The sequence below is a fragment of the Stegostoma tigrinum genome, chromosome 2 (genome assembly GCF_030684315.1).
Source record: "Stegostoma tigrinum isolate sSteTig4 chromosome 2, sSteTig4.hap1, whole genome shotgun sequence".
Lineage (NCBI taxonomy): Eukaryota > Metazoa > Chordata > Chondrichthyes > Orectolobiformes > Stegostomatidae > Stegostoma > Stegostoma tigrinum.
The window spans coordinates 126638320-126665737 of NC_081355.1; the positions used below are offsets into that span (position 1 = coordinate 126638320).

The 27418-nt window shown below is 41.2% G+C and overlaps 1 long non-coding RNA gene across 1 annotated transcript in view; it reads right to left on the reverse strand.

Annotated features, from left to right (window-relative positions):
- Window positions 1-25000, reverse strand: part of LOC125447586 (uncharacterized) — a 128669-nt gene extending 103669 nt beyond the window's left edge. Inside the window, exons 1-3 of the long non-coding RNA XR_007246572.2 lie at window positions 24929-25000; window positions 24419-24483; window positions 6560-7398 (exon numbers count right to left, since the gene is read on the reverse strand). This is a non-coding gene — a long non-coding RNA (uncharacterized LOC125447586). The remainder of the gene's footprint in view (window positions 1-6559; window positions 7399-24418; window positions 24484-24928) is intronic.
- Window positions 25001-27418: the final 2418 nt, after the last annotated feature.

The following is a 27418-nucleotide window of genomic DNA, read 5'->3' on the forward strand; positions in this document are numbered from 1 at the left end:
AATATGATAACATTGAAATGATAAAATATAACATTCTGTGCTAATGCTACAGAATATAACTTCATTAAGAAAGGGTCTCTATGATCTTTGTTTATATACTATACTTAGTCTTTTGTCAAAGCACTATTTCACATCCAACACTGAGGAAACTAGAACTTCTGCGTGTTATAGAACAGACAGCATCAAAGCTGATGGAAATAGTTGGATGTATCTTCAAAGGAGCTTTTACAATGATTTTCTTGTCCATGGGGATCATGAGCGACTTTGAAATCTATGTTTTGATTCTTTCCTATTAAGTGTGTTTTTTTTAAACAATTGATTTTCTGTCCTTTTCACACTCACTGAGGGCTGTCCATGGCTAATATCTTTCCTAGCCAAGGGAACAGACTAGAAGCTGCCCAAAGGCCTCTGTCTAATGTGGCCTTTGATTCTATGTCCTCCCTGTGAGGATGGCTGTATATTTCCTCACAATGGTGTAGAGGGATCAGGACCGCCGTTGGAAAAAATCACTGTGTGAAAAACTGCATTTACAAGCTTCCATCCTAACTTACTGCACTGTACATTACAGAAACCATGGGAAAACTAGGATTTATAATCACATATCAAAATCTCTTGCATTTGGAGGTTTGGAGCTAAGGTCTGTGCTATATTAATTTAATATCCATTTCCCCAAAACTGGGGGAGGTTAGGGCCTAGAGGTATTGCTGCAAGACTGTTAAGCCAGACACTCAGGTAATGTTCTGGGGACCTGGGTTCAAATCCTGCAGATGGTGGAAATTGAATTCAATAACAATCTGGAATTAAGAGTCTAACGATGATCATGAATCAATTGTCAGGAAAAACCCATTTGGTTCAATAATGTCCTTAATGGAAAGAAATCTGCCATCCTGATCTAGTCTGGACTACATGTGACTCCAGAACCACAGCAATGTGGTAGCCTCTTAACTGTCCTACGGGATGGGCAACAAATGTTGGCCCAGCCAGCAACACCCTCATCCTATCATTGAATAAAAAAGACTTGGGGGTTTATTTCTACTTCTTGGTGCCAAGGCAGGTCAGTAGAAAAATCTCACTCAACTATTATTGGCAAGAGTGAAATCATTTTGTGACATGTGTATTTCGCTTAGCAGTGACATTTTGAGAAGAAAATCTTCCTCATGATATTCCGTTATATGAATTTCACCTTTGAAGCAGGTTGATGTATATCCTTTTAAATCTGTTTCAGCTTTAGATAGGGTTAAAGCAGGTGAACAGTAAATAGGGTTAAAATAGCCCTGCAAAGCCTTAGCTTTCTGACCCAATCAGTGATGATTGGTAACTGTACCTCCTCCACAATAACATTCAATACTGCAACCTCCCCCAAGGATACATCCTCAATCCCCTACTATACTCCCTGTACACCCACAACTGTTTTGCAGAAGTCTCAATAAACGCCATCTACAAGTTCGCTGATGATACCATTGCGGTAGGACCGATATCTAACAACAATGAGTCAAAATACAGAAGGGAGGCAGATGGCCTAGTGGTATGATACAATGAAAACAATCTGTCTCTCAACATAATAAAATGTGAGGCTGGATGAACACAGCAGGCCCAACAGCATCTCAGGAGCATAAAAGCTTTTATACTCCTGAGATGCTGCTGGGCCTGCTGTGTTCATCCAGCCTCACATTTTATTATCTTGGATTCTCCAGCATCTGCAGTTCCCATTATCACTGTCTCTCAACAGTTTATCTTGCCTAGCACACGCCCTGTGCAGTGTAACTTGTACGCTCGGGTTAAGTTTTTTTTACTTGCTTACTTTTTTTACTTGCCTGTATTGCTCAAAACTTTTCACTGAACTTCGATACAAATGACAAGCAGTCAATCAATCACTTCACTAGAAACAGAGCAAAGTAGATTTACAAGAATATTGAAATTGTAACTAGAATGAAAGGTGGGATAGGATATTATTTTCCTTAGATCTGAGGGATAAGGGGTGACTTAATTGAGGTAAATAAAATTAATGATGGGCCTGGATTTTGTAGTCAGAAAAAACACGTTTTTCCTAATGGAGTGGTCAGTTACTAGGGGCACAGATATAAGATGATTGATAGAAGGTTTAGAGGGGACATGATGAAAATCATTTTCACTCATTGGTAGTTTTTGGTCCAAAAGTCACTACCTGGTTTCGTGACTGAGGCAAAAGCCCTCAACTTGTTTAAAAGGAACCTGGATCTGCATCTAAAGAAGAGTAACCTGTGATTCCATGGGTCAAGTGTTGGCAGGCAGCATTAGAATTATTTTGTTCCTCACCTAGTGCAGAAATGAAGGGCTGAATGACCTCTTTGTATAGTTCTATGTTGGCCATTGTTAGGTACTACTACAATGAAAGTGTTAATAATTGTCAAAACCTCACGGGGAATTCAATCCAAGCATTAGATCCACTGCGTGCTCTGTTCCCAATTCTCCATATTTACAAATCTGGTTTTGGTGTGGTTTAAGGCTCTAATTAGATTTTGGCAGGGGCCTATTTAATAAATGCACATACTTCTTTTGTTGCATCCATTTAATTCAATAGTATTTTAACTTGATTTGATTTATTATTGTTACATGTACCTAGTACAGTGAAAAGTTTTGTATTGCATACAGTATAGACAGATCATACCACACAAACTACATAGGGTAATAGAAAAGGGCAAAGAATATAATGTCATGACTACAGAGAAGGTACACAGACAGCGAGATCGCCATTACACTTAAAATCTGAGAGTTCTGAACAGAAGTCTAATAACAGTGGGGAAGAAGCTGTTCTTGAATCTATTTGTATGCGTATACAAAATTTTACCCCTAAACAAGTTCCCTATCAAGTACAGCTGTTCAGAGGTCAACAAAGCCTGCTAAGGTAAGTTTAAAAACCTTCTGCATTAGTCCACTAGGTTCATGTCTGCACTAAAACAAGTGATCCTAAAATCCTTCATTAATCTTTCTGATTATGAGTGATAAAATTTCCCCATTTGTGTTGTATTACTGCTTTAAAAGTTGAGTATACTGATTAGCAACTGGCCAAATGTCACCACATGACCAGCAGCTATGAGACGGCGATACAGTAACATGCTAGACTCAGGGCAGGCACTTAAGTTTCTCTGTAGCTGCATATGAGGGGCAGGTCATGCCTTACAAATCTTATTGAGTTCTTTGAGGAAGTCACGAAACAGGTTGACGAGGGTCAAGCAGTGGATGTGGTGTACATGGACTTCAGCAAGGCATTTGATAAGGTTCCCCATGGCAGACTCATTCATAAAGTCAGGAGGTATGGGATACAGGGTGATTTGGCTGTCTGGATTCAGAATTGGTTGGCTGACAGGAGGCAGACAGTGGTTGTAGATGGTAAGTATTCTGCCTGGAGGTCAGTGCTGAGTGGTGTCCCGCAGGGCTCTGTTCTTGGGCCTCTGCTCTTTGTAGTTTTTAATAAATGACTTGGATGAGGAGGTTGAGGGGTGGGTTAGTATGTTTGCTGATGACACAAAGGTTGGAGATGCCGTTGATAGTATCGAGGGCTATTGCAAGCTTCAGCGAGACATTGACAGAATGCAGATCTGGGCTAAGAAATGGCAGATGGAGTTCAACCTGGATAAATGCGAAGTGATGCATTTTGGAAGGTCGAACTTAAATGCTGAACATAGGATTAAAGGCAGGATTCTTGGCAGTGTGGAGGAACAGCGGGATCTTGGTCTTCAAGTGCATAGCTCCCTCAAAGTTGCCACCCAGGTGGATAAGGTTGTTCAGAAAGCATATGGTGTTTTGGCTTTCATTAACAGGGGGATCGAGTTTAAGAGCCGCGAGGTTATGCTGCAGCTCTACAAAACCCTAGTGAGGCCACACTTGGAATATTGTGTCCAGTTCTGGTCACCCTATTATAGGAAAGATGTGGAGGCTTTGGAGAGGGTGCAAAGAAGGTTTACCACGATGTTGCCTGGTCTGGAGGGCTTGTCTTATGAGGAGAGGTTGACTGAGCTCGGACTTTTCTCTCTGGAGAGAAGGAGGAAGAGAGGTGACCTGATCGAGGTGTACAATGTAATGAGAGGCATGGATAGAGTCGATAGCCAGAGACTTTTCCCCAGGGCAGGATTGACTGCCACGAGGGATCATAGGTTTAAGGTGTTAGGAGGAAGGTATAGAGGAGATGTCAGAGGGAGGTTCTTCACCCAGAGAGTTGTGAGCGCATGGAATAGTTTACCAGTGGTAGCCGTGGAAGCAAAGTCATTAGTGACATTTAAGCGACTGCTGGGCATGCACACGGACAGCAGTGAATTGAGGGGAATGTAGGTTAGGTTATTTTATTTTTGGATTAGGATTATTCCACAGCACAACATCGTGTGCCGAAGGGCCTGTACTGTGCTGTACTTTTCTATGTTCTATGTTCTATGATCAGATTGTCTGTGAAGTCAACCTGCTTGAGATTTTCAAGTAAATTAAATCCATTCTACTGAACAATCTAGCATGAGTGTGGTCATTCCGAATTAAGGAAAACAACCCAAGAATATGACATGGTGGCAGTGGTGATTTTTTTTCCAGAAACAAAACAAAGGCAACGATACAAACTTGAAACCCATAGGAAAAGAATTCAGATAACATTTGAAGCAGGACAAAGGTTACACTCACCACCAGAATCACAATGGGGAAAAACTTTTACAATACACGGTGTATTTAACAGTGAGTACTTAATTTGTGAGCTGGACTGATTTTTTGATCTGTGGCCAGTGAGTCAGTTTTTATTTGGGCTGTAGAAGCTGTAGCCCAGCAAGACAGCCTCACATGCCATTCCCATGAAAAAGAAGTGAGTGAAACAAAAACATTTGAGCCACAGCCAATATCAGCACAAGGAAACTTTGAAAGGAACAACAATCACACTGCTGAATCTCTACTTGGAGTAAGCTTACAGCCTAGCTACTAAAAATGCCTCACAGATTGATAACATCTGTAATAGATAGGAAACACCTCTCTGTGGCAAGAACTTCTAAAGACTCTCAACATCTGAGAAAAGAAATTCCCACTCATGTCAGTCATTAATTGACACCCTTTTATTCTGAGACTATGCCTCTGGTGTAATGAAAAGGGCAAGGACTGAGATGTCTCAGAGGGTGAGCTTCATGGATGATCTGTTTTGATTCCAATTCTGCATTTCCAGCTAACCCTAACAGAGCACTAGGTGCAGTTATCAATATTAACACGGCAGCCAGAAGACAGAAAGCAACGAAGATGTGTGGAACCTGCAGCTGATTGAAACCATTGCAAAGCTGCCCAATGTTCTGAGGCCTTTGTCCTTTTGCATGGCATGACAATGACTACACAGTGTAGTTGAAATAACTGTCAAGAAAATAAGAATGCTACAATAACACTGCAACGCAAGAAGCAAAAGACAGTTGAAAATATAGCTCACAATTAACACTTCTCATTCTTGAGTTAGTTGTCATGTTTAGACTTCTGAGGAAAGGTGGCTCGACGCAAAATGTTAACGCTGACTTCTCTCCAAATATGCTGCCAGACCTACTGATTACAGCAATTTCTGTTTCTGTTTCTCACTTATGGCACTTTTTTATGCTTAGACTTTAAGTCCCATAAGCACTCAGGAGTCCCACTAGTTCTAAGAGAACAATTGGTCTAGAGACACATGGTTGTCAAACCATTAGACCAGAAACAGACTGTTGTGGTCTGACTAGTAAAAGGGGTAACCAATAGAGGATTTTACTGTGTTCCTTAAATTTATGGCTAAACCCAAGCAGAAGGAAGAATCTATTAAGATTACCTGCAATAGCCTAAAAGAAGTGCTTCATATGGCTATGAAGTAACAATGGCCAGAAAGCCAAAAAAAATCAAACAAATGTCACTAGTACAGAATAGTGACCAATACTCTGCTACTAGGTGCCAGTGTTGTTCTAAACCAAAAGTGCATTGAGTTGTCCAAAAACACATACTTTAAGCACCAATAGTATTACACAATAATGGGTGATTTACTTGTACACAATAGAAAACTAGTTATTTGAGCTTCCCTTCAAGAAGCTATAATGGAAAGGAAACTTTAGAGACAGTTAGGCACAGCCAGGGTTGAGTCAGTGGTGTGGTGGCAGTAATCTCAAAATAGATTGAAGATCTCATATTTCATTCTTAAATCTGCAATTATACAGGATTGCCAAATCTGGAAAACTCTTCTCTTACTCCTGAAAGTAGATCAGAAGCTAAAACTCAGCAAACAGGAAGAAGCAAATACTTGAGAATGAGAATGTGAGCACAATCTATTTGAACACTTGCAGACAAAAGAACAGTCAATGCCAGTGAAGAGATAGAGCTGGGTGAGTGGAAATCTTGCAGCCATGGGACTGAAAGATTGCAAAAGTTTACTTAGCAATCAAACAACCACAATCAGTGATTGAAAACATCCCACTTGATCAACAACTCAAGGGAGATGAGCTCCATGTGATTTTCTGGGAGCCAAACCAATACCCACAGACCCAAGACATCATCAAGAAGAAAAACTCTGAGTCTTAAAACCAACCCCAAACCAGACAACAATCCTCACCTAATTATTCTGGATATCTCCATAGGCATCTCATTCCTCAGTCAGATTGAGGTTTTGGCATTTAACTGACCCTCGGCTGCGTCCCAAGTGAGAATGTCAGTAGGCGTTGAGGTGGTCTACAGCAGCAGACAGAGGTATGGTGGAACTGGGGAGAATACTTCAGCTCCAGCCTGATCCCTAATAAGAACAAAAAAGAATTTAATTACCTTTCATTCGTGACTGCTGACTTGTTCACATCCAGAATCAGAAAATCTGAGTGGGAAATGTTTGAAGTTCCTTCAGTAGGTGTTAAGCTCTTCTAGTGGCCTGTTTTAAACAGCAAAGATGTTTTAAAAACTAAGCCATGTGAATTTAGCATAGGAATGAGATCTGCACAGGTTGAGTGCAGACCTACCAAACAGTTATGCTTTTTTATGCAAATTGGGCACAACACATTTTAATTTCTACCCTTGTCTCTTATTGCATCTGCTTTTATTTGCTTCCAACTCTTGTGGACAGAAAAGACTGTTTACTTAATGCTCTGCTATCCACATTTTGTTTCACTGTTGTAGTCGTTTATTTTGTAGCACTCAATGGCAATTAGGATGGGCAACAAATGCTGACCTTGAAGTGATGTTCGCATCACATGAAAGAATTTAAAAAAATTAGAGAAGTGATTTTATTTTGACCTTTGAACATTGATACTTATTCTGCATAACCATCTGTGAGTTCAAATTCTCCCATTTCACATGGCCGTATTATCCCATCTCAATGGGATTTCCACTTCTCTATGGACTCTTCTTTCTGATCCCTTGACCAATTCTTGCAGCTCGTGAGTTGAATCATGTGCAATTTTCTTCCTGCATGGAAACGCAACATGTTACTTTCAGGCACAGTCTGTTTAATTTGGCATTCTAATGGAGGGGGGGGTCTCTTATCATGCATATTATGGAGTTTCCTTAGATACAATGACTCTTTGAATGGCATGTATACAATATAGGATTTTCGAGACGTATAATTTAGTTCTGGTATTAGAAGTGGCTTGGTGATAGCACTTCAAGTCAGAAAATCAAGAACTCAAATCACGTGGCATACTTATGCACGTAAATCTATGCTGCACTCAAGGGTAGTACCAAGGGTGTGATGCCCTCTGTTAGAGATGCTGTCTTTCAGATGTGATGTTAACCTGAGCAACTGTTAGCCTTCTAACTGGAGGTAAATAATTGCCTATCATTATTCAAAGGAGAGTACTGTCAAAGAGTCATTCGGAATAGAGATAGGCCCTTTGGCCTACCATGTCTATATTGGCCAATGAATCAACATACTGGTGAAACTCCTCTGCACTCTCTTCAGTGCAATCATGTCCTTCAATAGTGTGGCAACCAGAACTGCACACAATATTCCATCTGTGGCCTAATCAATGTCTTAGAAAGTTTTAACAGAACTGCTATGTTCTCCTATGTTCTACATCCCAGCTAATGAAGACAAGCATGTTGGATGCTTTCTTTACCAGCCTATCTACCACATCTGACACTTTCTGGGATCTATATCTTGTACACCAAGATCCCTTTGTTCCTCAGTATTTCCTAGGGACCCACCATTCAATGTGCATATCCTTCCCTTATGCATCCTCCCGAAATGTATCAGTTCACATTTATAATGATTAAATTCTATCTGCCACTGCTCTGCACAATTTACAAGCTAATCAGTATCAGACCGTAGCCTGAGACCATCCTCCTCACCAACAAAAAAATCAACAAATTTCCCCTCACCTGCAAACTTACTAATTAATCCATCTACGTTCATATCCAAGTCTTTAATGTACATAACAAACAGCAAGAGTCCCAGCACTGATACATTGCTGGTCACAGGCTTCCAATCACAAAAAACAACCCACCACCCAGCCCTGTAGTATACTGCTGGTCACAGTCTTTCAATGACAGAAACGTCCCTCCACCATTGCCCTTTGCCTCCTATTTGTAAGCCAATTTTGGATGCAGTTTGTCAACTTGCTTACGATCACATGGGCCCTTATGTTTGGACCAGCCTTCCAACTGGAACTTTGTCAAAGGCCCAAATAAAGTCCGTGTAAACCGCATTAACTGCACTGTCTTTGTCAATATATTTTAGTCATCTTCTCAAAAATCTTAATTCATTTAGTCAGACAGGATCTTCATCTATCAAATCCATGTTGACAATGTCTGATCAATCCCTGTCTTTCCAACTGCTGATTAATCCTTTAGTTTTTTTATCTAAATAACTTCCCCACCACTGACACCAAACTAACTGGTCTGTAATTACCCGGCCGATCCCTTCTGGCCTCCTTGTTCTAGCCAAGTGTATTTCCTCAGCTAACACCTAAGACAGATAAACTGACCAAATGTCTCATTGTTGTGTGTCCTTGCATAACAGCTGTGGCAAAACATTTAACTGGTTATAATGCAAGGACAGCCAGGGGCTTTTTGAAATCATGAAAGGCACAATGTAAAAATTATTTCTTTCTTCTTCCAAAGGAAGCAGTCATTTAATTTACTGGATTATACAATTCCAGGCTTTGACATGGCATGAGGCTGCAATTTGAGATTTACTATCAGTCCTATCATGATGGTGCAAAGGACTAAATGGCTAAATAAAAACTGTGAATAAAGTTCTTCCTCTACTGGATATTAAATGGTTGTACTCATTACCATGCATGCCACTTCCTGGCTACAATTAAACCAGATCTTTCTCCACCTATTCCCAATATCAGAACTCTTCTACACCCATTGGCATGATTTCCACTCCTTGCTCTTTGGTTCAGTTTTAAATACAGACCAGCATTACCCCAATAATATTCCCTTGCATAAATTATCTGGGCTTCCTTGGCACAGTGCTCCAACTGCCATGAGATTCGCGCTTTTTGTATTGTCCATTGATATTAAAATTATGTGATGTTGCAATTTCTGGTAGTCAGTGTCAAAGACTTTAGCTGGGTAGAAGTTTTCCCTTTCTCCCAACCATTTAAAACTGCAGATCACAGGACACTGAAAGAGGGTAGCAAATCTGTACCTCTGATTAATGATGTCATGATGCCGATCTTTGATTACATAATCAGTCATGTTGGGTGCAGAAGACAACTACATGGACATGTGAAAGGAAAGCAACCCATTGGAAGTGTATTTGTAAACTAGTGTTGTGCACTGCCTAGCAACTAATCCAGGAGCTGCATTAGGATATGCAAGAGCTGCAAAAATCTCATCAGGAATGGAGTCAACAGCCTTGAAAAGCAAGAATCCTGCTTCACAACAGAAAATTTTTAAGAAAAGGACTTTACGAACACAAAGCTATTATATTAACCACAATTTCAAAACTAGGTTCTAAACCTATTGAGATAACTAAATTTCTGAAACAAAGAAAACAGCTTATAATACCCTATGCTCCTAGTGCTAGGGAATTTCTATTTGTTTTAGCTTTGGGGCTGTTTTTCAATTTAATATAACAAAATCGAAATAAATGAAATCAAGATGGCTTGATATTATACCAAAGATAAAATCTTGTACAAAGACTATTTTGTTTCTGTTTTAAAGAGGAATTTGGTAAAACAGATTCCTTATTGAGATTATAGTCCATACAGCATGAAAAAAAACATCCTGGCATTTGCAGGTTTGGGTGGATATTATCCTCTTAATTGCTCCTTGTGTTAGAAAGTAAAATTAGTGTTTCCAATTAAAAAGGATATGCCTCTCTAAGCTTGCTCCGGTGTTTAAGGTTTTTGCAAAGATTTGTAGCTCGGGATATGGGTGAGCTTGTTGACTTGCACGCCGAGCCAGCTTGTTTTCGTTCAGATGTTTCATCATCATGCTAGGTAACATCATCAGTGAGGCCTCCGATGAAGCGTTGTGATTCAACTCCGCTTGGAATTTATACAGTCTGGCGTGTTACGGTGAGTTATGTCATAACAGAGCTGACAACAAAACTCCTATGACCACTAGGAATCATGGTACCATGCAAGCCCAAAGCCATTCTACGACAAACATTTACAAGGATTACTTACCCCATTCCCACAAAATGTAGAGCTAACGTAGCTTACAAATTACCATGCAACAACTGCCTCGAACATTACATTGGACAGACCAGATGGAAACTAGCCATCAGAATACACGAACATCAGCTAGCAGCAAAATAACACAACAAACTTTTCCTCATATCGGTACACTCGGACAATGAAGGCCAACAGTTTAGCTGGGACAATGTAACTATAGCAGCCCAAGCCAAACATAGACCCACATGGGAATTTCTTGAGGCATGGTTCTCAACCCATAATGCAATCAACAAACATATAGAATTGGACCCCATATACAAACTCATACAGAACAAAACTGGAAATGACACAACCCAGCGTAACAGACCGGACAGTATAAATTCCAAGCAGAGTAGAACAATATCGCTTCATTGGAGGCCTCAGTGATGATGTTACCTATCATGGTGATGAAACATCTGAACGAAAACAAGCAAGCTTGGCGAGCAAGTCAACAACCTCGCTCAGATGCTCTGACAGCCTGTACACGAGCAGTTGCAGGAAATGCAAACCACAATAACAACTTACACTTATGTCATGCTTTTAATGTAATTAACTCACCCATCATGCTTCATAGGAACATTATAAAACAAATTACAACACTGAGCCACACACAAAATATAACCTCATTAGACCAAAATCTTCATTAAAACGCAGAAATTTTATGAAGCGTCTATAAGGAAGAAAGAGACAGAGAGCTCCAGATTTAATCCTCAATCTTCCCATTTCCTTTCTCCTATTTGTATTTCTTTTCACAGAATAAACCTCAATAAATGCTGTTCATTTGAAAGATGACACTATTGCACTGAATTCAGGTACATGTTTGATACAGAGCGAAGCTCACTCTGTTTTGTCCCACAGTCTGAGTACTCCTTGCTGGAAAACATTAATATTCCCATTCCTTACTAGCCATTCTCTGAACAACAGCAGTGTAAAGTAAATCTGTAAGGTACTCCAGATCTACCGAGTTCCATCTAAAGAGGAAGGTTTTTGGTTTTGTCACTGGGAGCAACTTCATCAGATACTTCCTCTGGTGGAGCCAAACATATGAGCCTGAATACTCCCAGCCTGAGAGCAAGCAATGAGCTGGGCAATTCCTGTCTCCATAAATCCAACCTGGGAAATCCGGGCTGGACATTCAGATTCTCACTGGGGGGAGGGGTCTGTGTTTCATCAGGGCTATGGCTGCTGCCCCACAGAGAGGTCATAGGCTGCTGAGTGTGAGGACAGGCTGTGCGAAAAGTTAGCATACTGTTCTTGGACATTGTCAAAGCTGTAAAACTAAACGATAAATCAAGCTCTCACCGCCACCTCCCAATACTCTGCACACCAACACATGCACTCCCCAGGACTCTCATTCCTTCCATGTCAAATTATGCCCATCTATTCCCACCTCCAAAACAGGCAAGATCCTGGTAAGATCTGATTAAGGGTCCAGGCCCGAAACGTCAGCTTTTGTGCTCCTGAGATGCTGCTTGGCCTGCTGTGTTCATCCAGTTTCACACTTTGTTATCTAAGATCCTGGTAAACCATTTCTGTACCCTCTCCAAAGCCTTCACATTCTTCTTATAGTGTGGTGACCGGAACAGTACGGAATATTCCAATTGTTGTCCAACTAATGTTCATACAGGTGCAACATGACTAACCAACTTTTATACTCTATGCCCTGATTGATGAAGACAAGCATGTTACATGCCTTCCTGACCAGCTTATCCACTTGTGTTGCTACTTTCAGTGATCTGTAGACATGTTCACCTAGATCTCTCTGTACGGTGATCCTACTCAGTATTCTGCCTTTTGCTCTATACTTCCCTCCTGCATTTGATCTTTCAAAATGCATTACCTTGCATTTAATCGGATTAAATTCCATCTGCCATTTCTCCGCCCAAGTCTCCATATCCTGCTATATGCTCCTTGAGGAGCTATCTCAGTAACTCTGAATTCCAACTTCCAATTTCAGCACAAAGCTGCTCTCCTACGATACACCTTGGGATCTTTTTGCTGCATTGAAGGTGCTGTATAAATGTAAGTTGTTATTATAAGGAAAAATACAGATATAGATAATTAAAATAAAAACAGCAAATGCTGGGAGCACTCTGCAGGTCAGACAAGATCTACAGAGAGAAGAAATAACCTTTTTAAAGAGGGAGATACAATGGCCAATTTGAAACCATAAATAACAATGAGACAAACTGCAAATTAAAATGCTTCTATGGTGTTGATTAAGGGACTAATGTCACCCAGAACTTGAGGAGAACTCCTCTGTTCTTAGAATCTTAGAATCCCTACCAGTGTGGAAGCAGGCAATTCAGCCCATCAAGTCCACACCAGTCCTGTAAAGAGCATCCCACTCAGACCCATTCCCATGCATCATCCTTTCATTTCCCATGATTCATCCACTTAGCCTGCATATCCCTGGACACCGTGGGCAACTTAGCATGGCCAATCCACCCTAATCTGCACATCTTTGGACTGTGGAGTACATCAAATGTTTATTAGTGAAGTGGCAGATCTGTGGCACCAATCTCTGTAAACTGCAACTTATGACATATCTGGGATAGCCACTCCTTCAGATTCGACAATCAGTTGATCAAAGGAGAATGTGTGCTAAAGATTAGAAGTTGCAGTCAAGCACCTAGGTTTTGTCTGGATACCAAATCACAAAGGAAGACTTTTAATTTGCTGCCATGCATACCAAGCTACCTGTTAAACCAATGTACTTCTCATTAAATTGCGTAATGCAAAAAAAACTATTGGATATTAGAATATTTCTCACAAAGCAAAGTGCGAACATTTCGTTCCCTTATCTAGGGAAATTCATTGAATAGTCATGGGAACGTTTACATCCACCTGAAAATGCAGGTGAGGGCTTGGATTAATGTCAACTAAATTTATGTGCTCAAGTCTCTAGAGGGGAGCTTGGTCTCAGAAAAGTGTCTCTCAGATGCAATAGTGTAACTCCGAGCCACAGCTTAAACTAGTTTGTAGGTTCAGCCGTTTACAAGATTTAAGAATGCAGACCGAATTTTGTTATAAACTTAGCATGTCTGGACATGATTTTGCTATCATAGCTTTATCTAAAATAGTTTGTATACACAAGGGAATAAAATCCCATCATAAAAGGTTAATCACTTCCTTCTGCATAAGCACGGCAATTAAGGCCTACAGGCAAGAGATCTGTGTCCTGCTGAAGTGAGTCTTTTTTTTCCATTAGAAGTTGAAGGAGTATTCTAATTCTGTCAATACTTAACTTAAAGTGGAATTTTTTTGCAGTTTTTAATTTTGTGTTGTTTACTGTCATCTTCCAACTTTTTTTTGTACTTTATGTTTACCCTCTCAAGTTTGTGAGATGAAAAATAAGGATTTAACTCAGTAAAGACCAGATTTGTATTTCTTTAATAAAACACAGATTTCTCGTTTGCTGACACCAATAATCCACTGAAAGTTGCTGACTGTGCAATCTCGGTTCTGGTTTTTTCAGCAGTGCATCTGATAATTCTCAACTCCATTTTCTTGCCCTTTCCCCAAAACCCTGATTCACTTCTTGATTAAGAATGTTTCCCTCAGTTCTGAATATACTTAATAATCCACACTCAACAGCTCTCTGCCATAAAGACTTTCATAGATTCACTTCCCTCTGATGGGAAAAAAAATCCTGCTCATCTCTGTCCTGACTGGGCAAAACCCTTACACCGAAATGATGGTCTCTGACTGTCCCACAAGGGGAAACAATTTCTCAGCATCTACCTGGTCCACCCCCTAAGAATCTTGATATGTTTCAATAAGGTTGCATCTCATTCTTTTAAATTCCAATGAGTACAAGCCCAACCTACTGAATCTCTCTTCTTAGGAAAATCTCTCCATACCCATGATCCTCATTGAACTGCCTGCAATGGCTATATAGATATTTTTAAATAATTGGCCTAGACGTGTGATGACACACTATTCGAGCAGATGGGCCTTCACAGTGAGATGTACCACTGTGCTACAAGAGCTGTTCCCTATGTCAGGATATCATTGATCATAGTATCCCCACAGTGTGGAAACAGGCCCTTCAGCCTAACGAGTCCACACTGACCTTCAGACCATTCTACCCAGACCCATCCCCTGATAACCCACCTAATCTACATATCCCTGAACACTATGGGCAATTTACCATGGCCAACCGAACTAGTCTGCACATCTTTGGACTGTGGGAGGAAACTGGAGTACCCAGAGGGGACCAATGCAGTCACAGGCAAAATGTGCAAACTCCACACAGTCATCTGAGGGTGGAATTGAACCCAGGTCCCTGGTTCTGTGAGGCAGCAGTGCTAACTGCTAATCCAACATGCCACTTCCATCTTTCTTTAGATAAAGGGGACTAAACTGTAGCACTTTTCTCTGAAAGAAATATTCCAATATCCGATAGTTTTGTTTTGAATTAGGCAAATTAGTAATAATTAATTGGATTGGCAAATAATTTGGTATGCACAGCAGCAAATTAGGAAATCTCCCATGTGCTTTGGCGTCAAAAATAAATCCAGGCGTTTTGACTACAATTTCTAATCTCTGCACACATTCTCTTTTGATCAACTCGGTTGTCAAATCTGAAGGAGTCCATCTCCCAAATATGTCACAAGTTGCAGCATCTATTCATTTGATCTCAAAGTCTCATAGATAACGGTGTCACAGTACTGCCACTGTTCTAATAAACATTTGATTTAAAATAATGATTCTTTCAAAGCAGTTTTCAAGTTAGACGATCTGCTGTTGAAAATGACAGAAGTGTTATATCATACAGAATATATTATTCTGTTGAAGCTGATGAATAGCATGTTTACAATCCTTTAGTACTTAATTTCTCGAAGTAAGTACAGGCTGATCAACGTTTAATTGCTGTTTAATGGGGCTGGATTACAGATTAGAAAATAATGGTAAACTCCAGATTAGGAATAAGCAGAATCAAATGATTGCCTTCCTTTCTCTATTTTATACATAACAATCACATTTAATGTGAAATTTGGCTAGAAAGCTGAATATTTCATATAAATTTCATTGAAACTGTGGGGGTTAAATTGAGTAAGCTGCACCTCTGGGCAGATGACCGTGATTATGAAATTGACTGATGGTGTGTCCTCACCTTCACTGTCTCTTTCACTTTTTTCCTTTGACTGGGAAGGTCCCAGTTCTTGGTAAGGGAAATGAAAAAGAGACAGAGATTGTGTTGTGGTGAAAACGCATGCTTAAAACATCTACGGTGTTTGCATCCGCAGGGGCCACATGATGAAGGAAAAGTGAGAAGAGGGAAAGAAAAACTGAAGTTTGCAGATTCTCCCATCATCAATCCTTCAGATGCTGTCAGCAGCCATGACCTTGTCCTTGCAATTATTCTTTCAGCAAATAAGACAGTTACCAGCAAGATCAATATTTGTTGCTCAGCTCTCATAATATCCATTCACACACTGCCCAGCACTGGCTCATCAATGGAGAGTTAAAACATGGAGGTGCGCTTGTCTTCCTGCAGTTCTATCCCTCTGCTTTCTGTCACGTGCCACCTTCTATTTTGCAAGTACATAAAATTGTATTAACAAGTATGCTTCTAAAGAGGACTTCAATGTCACTACAGAATGCGAACCATTTCATGCCGCCCTGGGCAAGTGACAATGAAAACAATCTCTCAAGGCAACAGTATTCCTGCCACCGTATTGTTCAACTTGCTTTGATAACACCTCTTCTCACCCACCCTCCTGCAAGAATATGATCCCTTACTCCCAATTCCTCTGCCTCCGCCCCATCTGCTCCCAAGATAAAGTTTTCCACTCCCAGACATCCCAGATGTCCTCCTACTTCAAAGACCGCAATTTCCCCCCTCATGGTGCCCTCAAATGTATCTCTTGCATTTACCATACTTCTGCCCTCAAAACCCCTCCCAACAAAAATAAGGACAGAGTCCCCCTAATCCTCAAATATCACCCCACTAACCTCTACATCCATCACTTCTGCCACCTGCAATCCAACCTCACCACCAAACAGATATTTCCCTCCCCACCCCATCTGCCTTTCACAGGGACCGCTCACTCCGTGAGTCCCTTGTCTGCTCCACACTCCCCACCAACATCACCACACCCGACACCTATGTCTGCAACCACAGGGGATGCTACACCTGCATCTATACCTCCCCTCTCACACATGTCCAGGGCCCCAAACAAACTTTCCAAATCCAACAGGAATTCACCAGTACATCTTCCAACATGGTCTACTGTATCCGTTGCTCCTGATGTGGTCTCCTCTACATCAGCGAGACCAAGGGCAGACTCAGTGACCATTTTGCAGGGCATTTGCACTCTGTATGCAATAAACAACAACACCTGCCGGTTGCCAACCACTTTAACTTCCCCCCTCCACTCCCTCACTGACATGTTCATCCTGGGCGTCCTCTAGTGTCACAATGACACCACCCGCAAACTGGAGGAACAGCATCTCATTGTCCACCTTGGGAGCCTACAGCCTGATGAATTCACTAGTTTCAAAATCTCCCCACCCCTGGCCTCCTCCCATGTCCAACCCTCCCTCTCATTCCCGCCTCCTTGACCTGACACAACCTGTCCATCTTCTTTCTCACTTATGTGCCCCACCCTTCCCTCTGACCAATCTCCACTACCCCTATCTGCGTCCATCTATTACCATTCCACCTACCTTCCCCTAGCCCCACCCCCTCCACTTGTTTCCAAGTTCCCTTCCACCTCCCCAGTCCTGATGAAGGGTATAAACCCGAAATGTCAACTTTCCTGCTTCTCTGATGCTGCCTGCCCTGCTGTGTGTCTCCAGTTCCATACTGTATTGAGTAAATTGCTGTGGCTCAGTTTCAGATGATGCCAGCTGAAAACAGCGCTTACAGGCCCAGCATTGCTAGATGCCATTCTCCATTGTTACTTGTGTCCTCGATTATTGAAGATGGCCATGTACCCACTCCAGATATGACCTCTGGCTGCGTGCTCATCTTTCTCCCATCCAGCTCCTCACTTTTTCAGCAACTTGTCCTGCTCTATATGACGTCCCATCATTTTCCTAGTAATGTCCACATTTGTCTGAAAGTCATTTTTACAAATACTGTAGTCCAAATCCCTTTTAATCGGTAGAAGAATTTTTTTCTTTATTTACACCACCAATAAACATTTCTTTCTGGTTGAAGCTAACGCGGGGTAAGGGAATGATTCTGAGGAACAAAAGAAGTTGCATGTGATTGTTAACAAAATGACAATAGAAGTAGCAGACATTATTTGATGTTAACAAGAGAAAGTGATACATTTTGATTTAAAGATGCGTAGGAAAGATCACTGGAATATGGAAAGGTTAGGTGATGTGGAAGAGTGCTGGGATTTCTAGGTACAGTGTCACGAAGCATTACCAGTGGCATCTCGTTAGAATATGGAGTTTAGTAGACAAGAAGTTGAGATGTAACAGCGTATCTAAGAACTTTAGTCAGACTATAGTTAATGTACCAAATGCAGTTTTGGGCTCTCCATCATAGGAAAAACATGGAGGCAATACAGTGCAGGTGTAGTCAAATGTAACCTGCTATGATTAAATACAAATATGAAAGATCTTCTCACAAAAACAGCAATAAGCAGCAAATGGAACAGATAGCTTTTTGTGATGCGTTCTGTAAAACTTTAGATTAAATGCAAGAAATTCAAGTCAGACAGTAGAAGAAATATTTTCAAGCAGAGCAGTGCCTGTTGATTGCACTACCAGAATAAGACACAAATCAGGTCAACTTCCTTCAGTTAGAAACTGGGAAAACTGGGTACATAAGCAAATAATGTTTGTTTTTGGATAAATAGTATCTGGAAAATTTATTAAACAAGCACATAAGACTAATTTTAGTAATGGTAACCACGAAACTGGACTGTCTAAAAAACTTAGAGATAACAAAGTGTGGAGCTGGATGAACACAGCAGGCCAAGCAGCATGTTAGGAGCACAAAAGCTGATGTTTTGGGCTGAAGGCCCGAAACGTCAGCTTTTGTGCTCCTGAGATGCTGCTTGGCCTGCTGTGTTCATCCAGCTCCACACTTTGTTATCTCGGATTCTCCAGCATCTGCAGTTCCCATTATCTCTGTCTTAAAAACTCACCCAGTTTGTTGATATCCTTTATGGAAAAAAAAATCTGCTTTTCTTAGCTTGTCCAGTGTAAAGGCCACATTTTGTTATTTTACTTCAGTTATGATTGTGCAGGTAGTTCTGCGAGAACGCATGTTTTGTTAACACCAATTGGCTGGTATGCAATTGATGATTAGTGGACACTTTTTGGATAATGGAAATTTTCTGCTGCACAGGTACATTGATTTTCTATCCTGAGAGGTTATGCAAGAACATAACTATCGTGTTATAGGTGAACTATCTACAATCTTAATCCAGAAAAGGGCTGTTTTACAGCAATGGGCTGGGGAAAGAATTGATGTACTGTTGAAAAGCAAGTTTCTGAAACTCACTGTAAGTTATGTTTACAGTGTTGCTTTACAAGCCGTGACAGTGTGAAATAACTCCACAGAGGCTGCTATCCTGTCACCAAGTCACCCTTTATGTACCCATGGAAAGCCATTAACACTTGTCCAGTTTCCTTAGAGCCAGCTCTCAGAGTCTTGGAATGTCCGATATTCCTTTTTTTATCCGCCAGTCAGGGCACCCTGATTGAACCAGATTAACAGCCTCAATCGGGGAACTCATATTCTACATTCTACACAGAGTTCTTCAGCTCTGATGAAGATTCATCTCAACTCAAAATGTTAGCTTCTCTCTCAATGGATGCTGCCTGACCTGCTGTGATTTCCAGTATCATTTGTTTTCAGTTCAGATTCCAGCATCTGCAGTAATTTGCTCCTAATTCACATTCTACGATGTCCACCTGGCTGACCTTATTACAATCACTATTGATTGATTGATTTATTGTCACGTGTACTGTTTACGAGTGGCAGATCACAGCAAACAAAGGATGTATAATCAAAAAGACTTAGAGGCATACAGGTTACATTATTTGAGGCTACAGCCTATTCAACGGTCTGATAAGTGCCGGAAAGAAGCTGTTCCTGAACATGCAATCCCCGGCAATTATAGACCGGTAAGTCTCACGTCTGTCGTCTGCAAGGTGTTAGAAAGGATTCTGAGGGATAAGATTTATGACCATCTGGAAGAGCATGGCTTGATCAAATACAGTCAACACGGCTTTGTGAGGGGTAGGTCATGCCTTACAAACCTTATCGAGTTTTTTGAGGATGTGACTAGTAAGGTTGATGAGGGTCAAGCTGTGGATGTGGTGTATATGGACTTCAGTAAGGCATTTGATAAGGTTCCCCATGGAAGGCTCATTCAGAAGGTCAGGAGGAATGGGATACAGGGGAACTTAGCTGCTTGGATACAGAATTGGCTGGCCAACAGAAGACAGCGAGTGGTAGTAGAAGGAAAATATTCTGCCTGGAAGTCAGTGGTGAGTGGGGTTCCACAGGGCTCTGTCCTTGGGCCTCTACTGTTTGTAATTTTTATTAATGACTTGGACGAGGGAATTGAAGGATGGGTCAGCAAGTTTGCAGACGACACAAAGGTCGGAGGTGTCGTTGACAGTGTAGAGGGCTGTTGTAGGCTGCAGCGGGACATTGACAGGATGCAGAGATGGGCTGAGAGGTGGCAGATGGAGTTCAACCTGGATAAATGCGAGGTGATGCATTTTGGAAGGTCGAATTTGAAAGCTGAGTACAGGATTAAGGATAGGATTCTTGGCAGCGTGGAGGAACAGAGGGATCTTGGTGTGCAGATACATAGATCCCTTAAAATGGCCACCCAAGTGGACAGGGTTGTTAAGAAAGCATATGGTGTTTTGGCTTTCATTAACAGGGGGATTGAGTTTAAGAGTCGTGAGATCTTGTTGCAGCTCTATAAAACTTTGGTTAGACCGCACTTGGAATACTGCGTCCAGTTCTGGGCGCCCTATTATAGGAAAGATGTGGATGCTTTGGAGAGGGTTCAGAGGAGGTTTACCAGGATGCTGCCTGGACTGGAGGGCTTATCTTATGAAGAGAGGTTGACTGAGCTCGGTCTCTTTTCATTGGAGAAAAGGAGGAGGAGAGGGGACCTAATTGAGGTATACAAGATAATGAGAGGCATAGATAGAGTCGATAGCCAGAGACTATTTCCCAGGGCAGAAATGGCTAGCACGAGGGGTCATAGTTTTAAGCTGGTTGGTGGAAAGTATAGAGGGGATGTCAGAGGCAGGTTCTTTACGCAGAGAGTTGTGAGAGCATGGAATGCGTTGCCAGCAGCAGTTGTGGAAGCAAGGTCATTGGGGTCATTTAAGAGACTGCTGGACATGCATATGGTCACAGAAATTTGAGGGTGCATCCATGAGGATCAATGGTCGGCACAACATTGTGGGCTGAAGGGCCTGTTCTGTGCTGTACTGTTCTATGTTCTATGTTCTATGTTCTATGCATGTGCATGTTTTTAAGCGTCTGTATCCTCTGCCTGACGTAAGAGGTTGTTAAAGATCACTACCAGGGTGTGAAGGGACTTTGATGATGTTGGCAGCCTTTCTGCGGCTTCAGGCTGAATAAATAGAGTCCATGGACGGAAGGCTGGCTTCTGTGAGGGTCTGGGCTATGCACACCACTTTCTGTAGCTTCTTACAGTCCTGGGCAGAACAGCAGGGAATTTGAGGTTTGCTGTACAAGGCCGTTATACGTCCGGACAGGATGCTTTCAATCGTGCATCTGTAGAAGTTGGTGAGGATCCTTATGGACATGGCAAATTTCCTGAGCTGCCTGAGGAAGAAGAGGCATTGCTGTGCCTTCTTGACCGTCACATTTACATGAGAAGTCCAGGACAGGTTGTTGCTGTTTCTTCAAACCTATCATTAAAGTTTACATTGCTCATTCTGCTAGGCCATTGGATGTAGGATGGTATGGAGATGTCTTTATATGTCAAATCCATTCGACTTCAGGAAACCCTAAATCACCCCCCCCCTCTGAAACAGAAGATATAGGCAGGTCGATTTTCTTGTAGCACCTCCTAGGGAGTTTTAGCAGGTGGCCAGATTCATCTGATTTTGCTTCAGACACGGGTGGTGTGTAACACACAGGAGCTCACCTCTTATATCTGGAGCGACTCGGTAAAAATTGACTCCCTTCTTCCAGCGGCAAAGTCATTGATCTGGCAAGATCCACGATGCCCATCTCGGAATCAGAGGTCCATTTAACGCTTGACAGAGAGGGAAAAAACAGCCTTTCCCACTGTTCCGAGGGGCACATCATCTCAAGTTTGAGGCTTTCAAATGGCCCACATGCTTGTTCAAGACTGTGACGCCTGCCCAAACTTTATACATCACTTGTCATGATCTTGTGCCAACCCAGCCTCTTCCCCATGCAGGGCCATTCGTGTAGTTCCTACACTAAAAACTTTGTCCCCTGAAGTAAACTGTCTCACTCATTTCGCACAGTGTTGTCTTGTGTATCTTATAAACATTCCTGATGCCATTTCATCCTCCCTCGTCCAGATCTGTGAAGAGTGGATTTAACTTGATACTGAATCTTCATCCCATTAGCAACTCTGCTGGAGCTTTCCCTGGCACTGTATGAGGTGTGGTCCTATAATCAAAGAGGAACAAGGGAAGTTGGTATCTAGTAAAGATATAGGCTGTTTCTTCAAGCCTGCCTTCAAAGTTTGCACTGTTCCTTCAGCCAGGCCATTGGATGATGGATGATATGGAGTTGTCCTCATTCGTTGAATTCCATTCAACTTTAGGAAATACTCAAATTCCCTGCTGGTAAACGATGGCCAGCTGTGGCCAACGCTTCCAGGAAGCCGTGTTTTGCAAAAGATGAGACAGGTTTTCTATTGTCATTCCCATGTTTGATGAATGATCTCTATGCACATACAACCACCTTTGAGAAGACGCCTAGTCAGGATATGTTCTGAGGGAGGCTGTGCAATTGCCTTCACTCAAGTGGTGCTCCCAAAGCTCAGTCAGACTGATGAGGGCATCCACTTCCATAAGAATACCCTGCAACTTGTTTGGTCTACTTGCTACGTTTTCCAAAAATAAAGCCAGCTGCAGTGCCTCTTTGAAGTTCAATTGTGCTTTAGTAAGTTGGCCCTTTCCATAGTTACATCATTAATCCCACAAACCAAATGATCTCTCAGCATCTCATTAAGGATTAAACCAAAATCACTCGTCTCTGTCAGTCATCTTAACCTAGTTAAAAATCCAGACCTGGATTTCCCTCGTTATCGAATTGCTGAATAAAAACAAAAGGATCTCAGAATTAGAGGAGGCTTGGGGTCAATTATTCTTTAACTAAATCCATCAATTCTTGAAAGGTTTTAGTATTTGGTGCCTTTGGGAAAGTTATGCTCCTAATAACCAAAAAAGCTGCAGGTCCACAAGCTGTCAGAAGAATTACCCATTGCTTTTCATTTGCCCCAATGTCATTTTCCCAGAAAAAATACACATTCTTTCCAAACACTGGGGTCAGTCTTTGACAAGAGGGTCAAAAAAGTCACGCTTCCCAAATAATAGCATGATGCCAGAAACACATAACCCAACTCAAACACGACTGTTGTGATTGAGTCTCTTCAGAAATGTGCTTTACTCTCGTCACAACTGAAGTAACTCCAGAGAAGGTGGTATCCCATCGCTGAATCACCCTTTATAGACATGTGAAAAGCCCTTGGCATTGGTCCAGTTCCCTCAGAGTTAGCTGTCAGAGTGAACAGAATGTCTGACACTCCTCTTGTCACATTGTCACATCACTCTTGTCTATTGTCTATTTTTATCTATCAGCCAGGGTTCCCTGTTTGGGGTTGTTAATCTGGTCCAATCAGGGAACTCATATTCTAAGAAGTCTACCTGACAGACCATGTTACAATTACTACAAGGTATAAGGAGATGGTAAGGCACCTGAATGTGTATACAAAGTAAAATTTGGCCAGCTGTAAGTAGCTGATTGGTGCAATTGCGGTGAGTCATTGGTGCCAAAGGCCATCAATCCAATTACTGTTCACTGGTTCCTTACATAGCTTATAGGTGTATACTATGCTTCTCACTCTTCAGTGAGAAGCCCTGAGACCTCTGGAAGGCAAAGTGGTAATCTCTTTCTGCAGTAAAATACCCGAAAGTTAAGAAAGACACAATTTCTTCTATCAATTGGCATAAGCTGGTTCTTTTAACCAATAGGTTGCAGGCTTGAAAATCTTTGAATCAGTCACTTCATGCCTTCTGTTAACAAGTGAAAGGACCCAAAAGAACAGCTCAGAAAACTACAGGACTTGGGAAACAAAAAGGAGCCCCTCCATTAAATTCTGATGACTGGTGCCACTGGACTGTTTCTACTGTATTTTGTTCCCCTGCTCCTTCCCAAACCATTACACTATTTTTTTATTTGTCTGCTGTATGTGTGTGTAGTAGGGTGAGGGGGTTAGAGTTCTAATTAGTAATTATATATTCACAGATTACAGCTGTGGTTAGATACCATTTATTTTTAAATAAAGATCTTTGCTAAGTACAGAGGCCTAGTCCAATTTTGCAGTTAACCTGGGTCTACCAGACAAAGAAGCTGGGGACCTAACATACATTGAATAAAAAAATTTTAACATTTGAGACAGGGGAGGTGATGGCCTACTGGTATTACAACCGGACTGTTAATCCAGAGACCCAGGTAATGTTCTGGGGACTGGAGTTCGAATCCTGCCACGGCAGATGCTGGAATTAAGAGTCTAATGATGATCTTATACCATTGCCATTGATTGTTGGGTTCACTAATGTTCTTTAGGGAAGGAAACTGCCATCCTTACCTGGTCTGGCCCACATGTAGTTGATTCTTGATTGCCTCTGCTACCTGGCCAGTGATGCCCTCATCCTGATAATGAATAAAGGAAAAAAAAAGACAATGGCAGGATGTGATTTTCAGCACAGTAGCCCAGTGTGGGCCTAAATGTGGCCCAGCAGTGTTGTGATTGACTGACAGCAAACTTCTGAAATGGCCAAGAAAGCCCCTTTAGTTGTATGAAAATCCTACGGAAAGTCCCGATGAAGACCAGTATTTAAAATCGGTCAGGCCTTCAACTTAGGCTCTTGTCTGTGCCCACAGGTTTGCCAGAAATTATTGCTGCTCTTATGTCCTTACTTATGTAGTTGTGATAGTTAGTTATCTGGGGAAAACAATATTTGATTCCTAGAAACTAGGACATTTCATTTAATTAATACATAGAGAAAACAAAATTTAACATTTCAAATTATCACAAATCGGTAATTCTGATGTGCACTGAGTGGTTATCATTGTTAAAAAGTATAAAGCAACTTACCCTCTGATTAATTACCAAATCAGCTCTGCTGGTACTTTCTATAAAAATAGGGCTTTACACTTTGTTACAGACTAAAAGAAAAACAGAAAAAGCCAGTTACTTAAATATTTAAGTTAGAGCTGAAACCAACATAGATTTTAAATACCCAATATGGTCAGAGGGGAATTTGGTGGAGATTTAAAATGAGAAATAACTAAAAGATCAGGCTCACATTGTCAGGTTCAACAAACGCATTCTGTGAAGTGGTCTCCTGAATTTTTCACTGTAAGGGAGATTGCAATGTGAATTGCAAATGCAGTTTACAAAATTTAAAAACAAATGAAGTATTGTTGGACCTTGAATGCTGAGAAGGAAGCAGTAAAAGGTTGGTGTTGCTTCTCCTGTGTTTGCTTTGGAAGGTGTCACAGAAAGGCAATGGGTTTAGGGGGTTTTAAGGATTGCACCAAGGTACCATGGGTCCTTTTGGAATGTTGAAAACACGAGAGGAAAATATATTTGGTAATGTCATTATAATAGATGAGATCCAATGGTCCAAACACTCCTTCCAAATAAATGAGGGATTTCCTTGTCTGTCAATTTACTATATTCTACTTACCGCTCACAAAGCAGTCTCATCTTCATTAAAGAGACCAAATGCAGATTGAGCAATCACTTTGTTGAAAGCTCTGCAAACGTGACCATAAGGCTCTGGTCAACTATTATTTCAATTCATCACACAATCCCCGTCTGACTTCTCTGTTCATGGTCTCCGGCTCTGTTTTAAGAAATCCCAAAGCAAACTCACGGAACAATACCTCATCTTTTGATTAAGCATTCTGTAGCCTTCCAAATCAAATTAAGGTCAAACATTTCACATCGTATCAAAGAACAAAGAAAATTTCAGTACAGAAACAAGCCCTTCAGCCCTCCAAGCCTGTGCCGATCCAGATCCTCTATCTAAACCCTGTCACCTATTTACCAGGATCTGTATCCCCCTGCTCCCTGGCCATTCACGTATCTGTCTACGTACATCTTAAATGATGCTATCGTGCTCACCTCTACGACCTCCGCTGGCAATGCATACCAGGCACCCAGCACCTTCTGTGTAAAGAACTTTCCACACATATCTCCCTTATACTTTTCTCCTCTCACCTTGAAATTGTGACCCCTAGTAATTGAGTCCCCCACTCTGGGAAATAGCTTCTTGCCATCCACGCTATCTATACCTCTAATGATTTTGTAGACCTCAATCAGGTGCCTCCTCAACCTCCATCTTTCTAAAGTAAATAATCCTAATCGACTTGACCTCTCTTCATAGCTAGCGCGCTCCATACCTCTGCACCCTCCAAGGCATCCACATCCTTTTGGTAATGTGGCGACCAGAACTGTACGCAGCATCCACTAGCACCAAATGTTTCACATCGCAGCTATTATTAATGATTCTCCTATTGTTATTTGCAGCTCTTCTAAACCCAATTTCAGTTCTTTTCTTGGTCCATTACCTTTTCCTTTTGCCTTGTACCATCACCCTTATTGTCATTTAAATTCTCCTGCTGTCCACCCTGTCCCAGACTCATTTGTTCTTTCAATCCCCTTTTCACTTCCTCTGTACTTGCTGAAAAACTGTTACATTTCTAATATTGTCTCATTCCGAGGAAAGACTTGAAATGTCTTGTTGGCCTGTTGAGTCTTTCTTAAATGTTCTGTTTACTTTCAACAAATTTTCCTGATGAAGCATTAATTGAGTCCCGAATGATCTGCAGCTCTGTTTACCTAGCAGTTGGAAATTGTAGATATAGGTCATGGTTTCACCTTACAAGCTGAATAATACATTGTGCATCACATAACATTTCAGTTTTATGGAACAGAATGTGCAGCAAATCTTAAAACAATACAGCCATACTGAAATAATTCACTGAGGCTGGTATCCTGTCCCCAAGTCATCCTTTATTTACACGTGGAGAGTCCTTGATACTGATCCATCTCCCTCAGAGCCAGCTCTCAAGAGTACGAGGATGTCCGACACACCTATTTATATCTGTCAGCCACGATTTCCCAAATGGAGCAGATGAACAGCCCCAAACAAGAAACTCAGATTCTAGGAGGTTCACCTGGCTGACCTTGTTATCATCATTACATGTAACTAATTGATAAAACATATTTGCAAATGTCAACCAAACACAGCTGGATATATATTCCAATTGTTAATCAAAAATGTAAGAAAGATTAAAGAATAATGAAGCAAGAAAGCAACAACCAAATAGCAACTTTGAAAAATACCATGACAGTCCTTCAGGTTCATTATCTCATCAGAAAATTATGAAGATTTTCTCAATAAAACATCAATTAAGTCCGAAGTACTTAAATAAGCTTGAATACAATTTTTTGTGCATTTTAATGACTTGATGGACATTTTTATCACACAATTTTCAAAATCTCTCAGTGAATGGCAGAGCAGGCTTGGTTACCTGCTCTTTTTAAAAATATTCTTGTGAAATAAATAAAAGACCT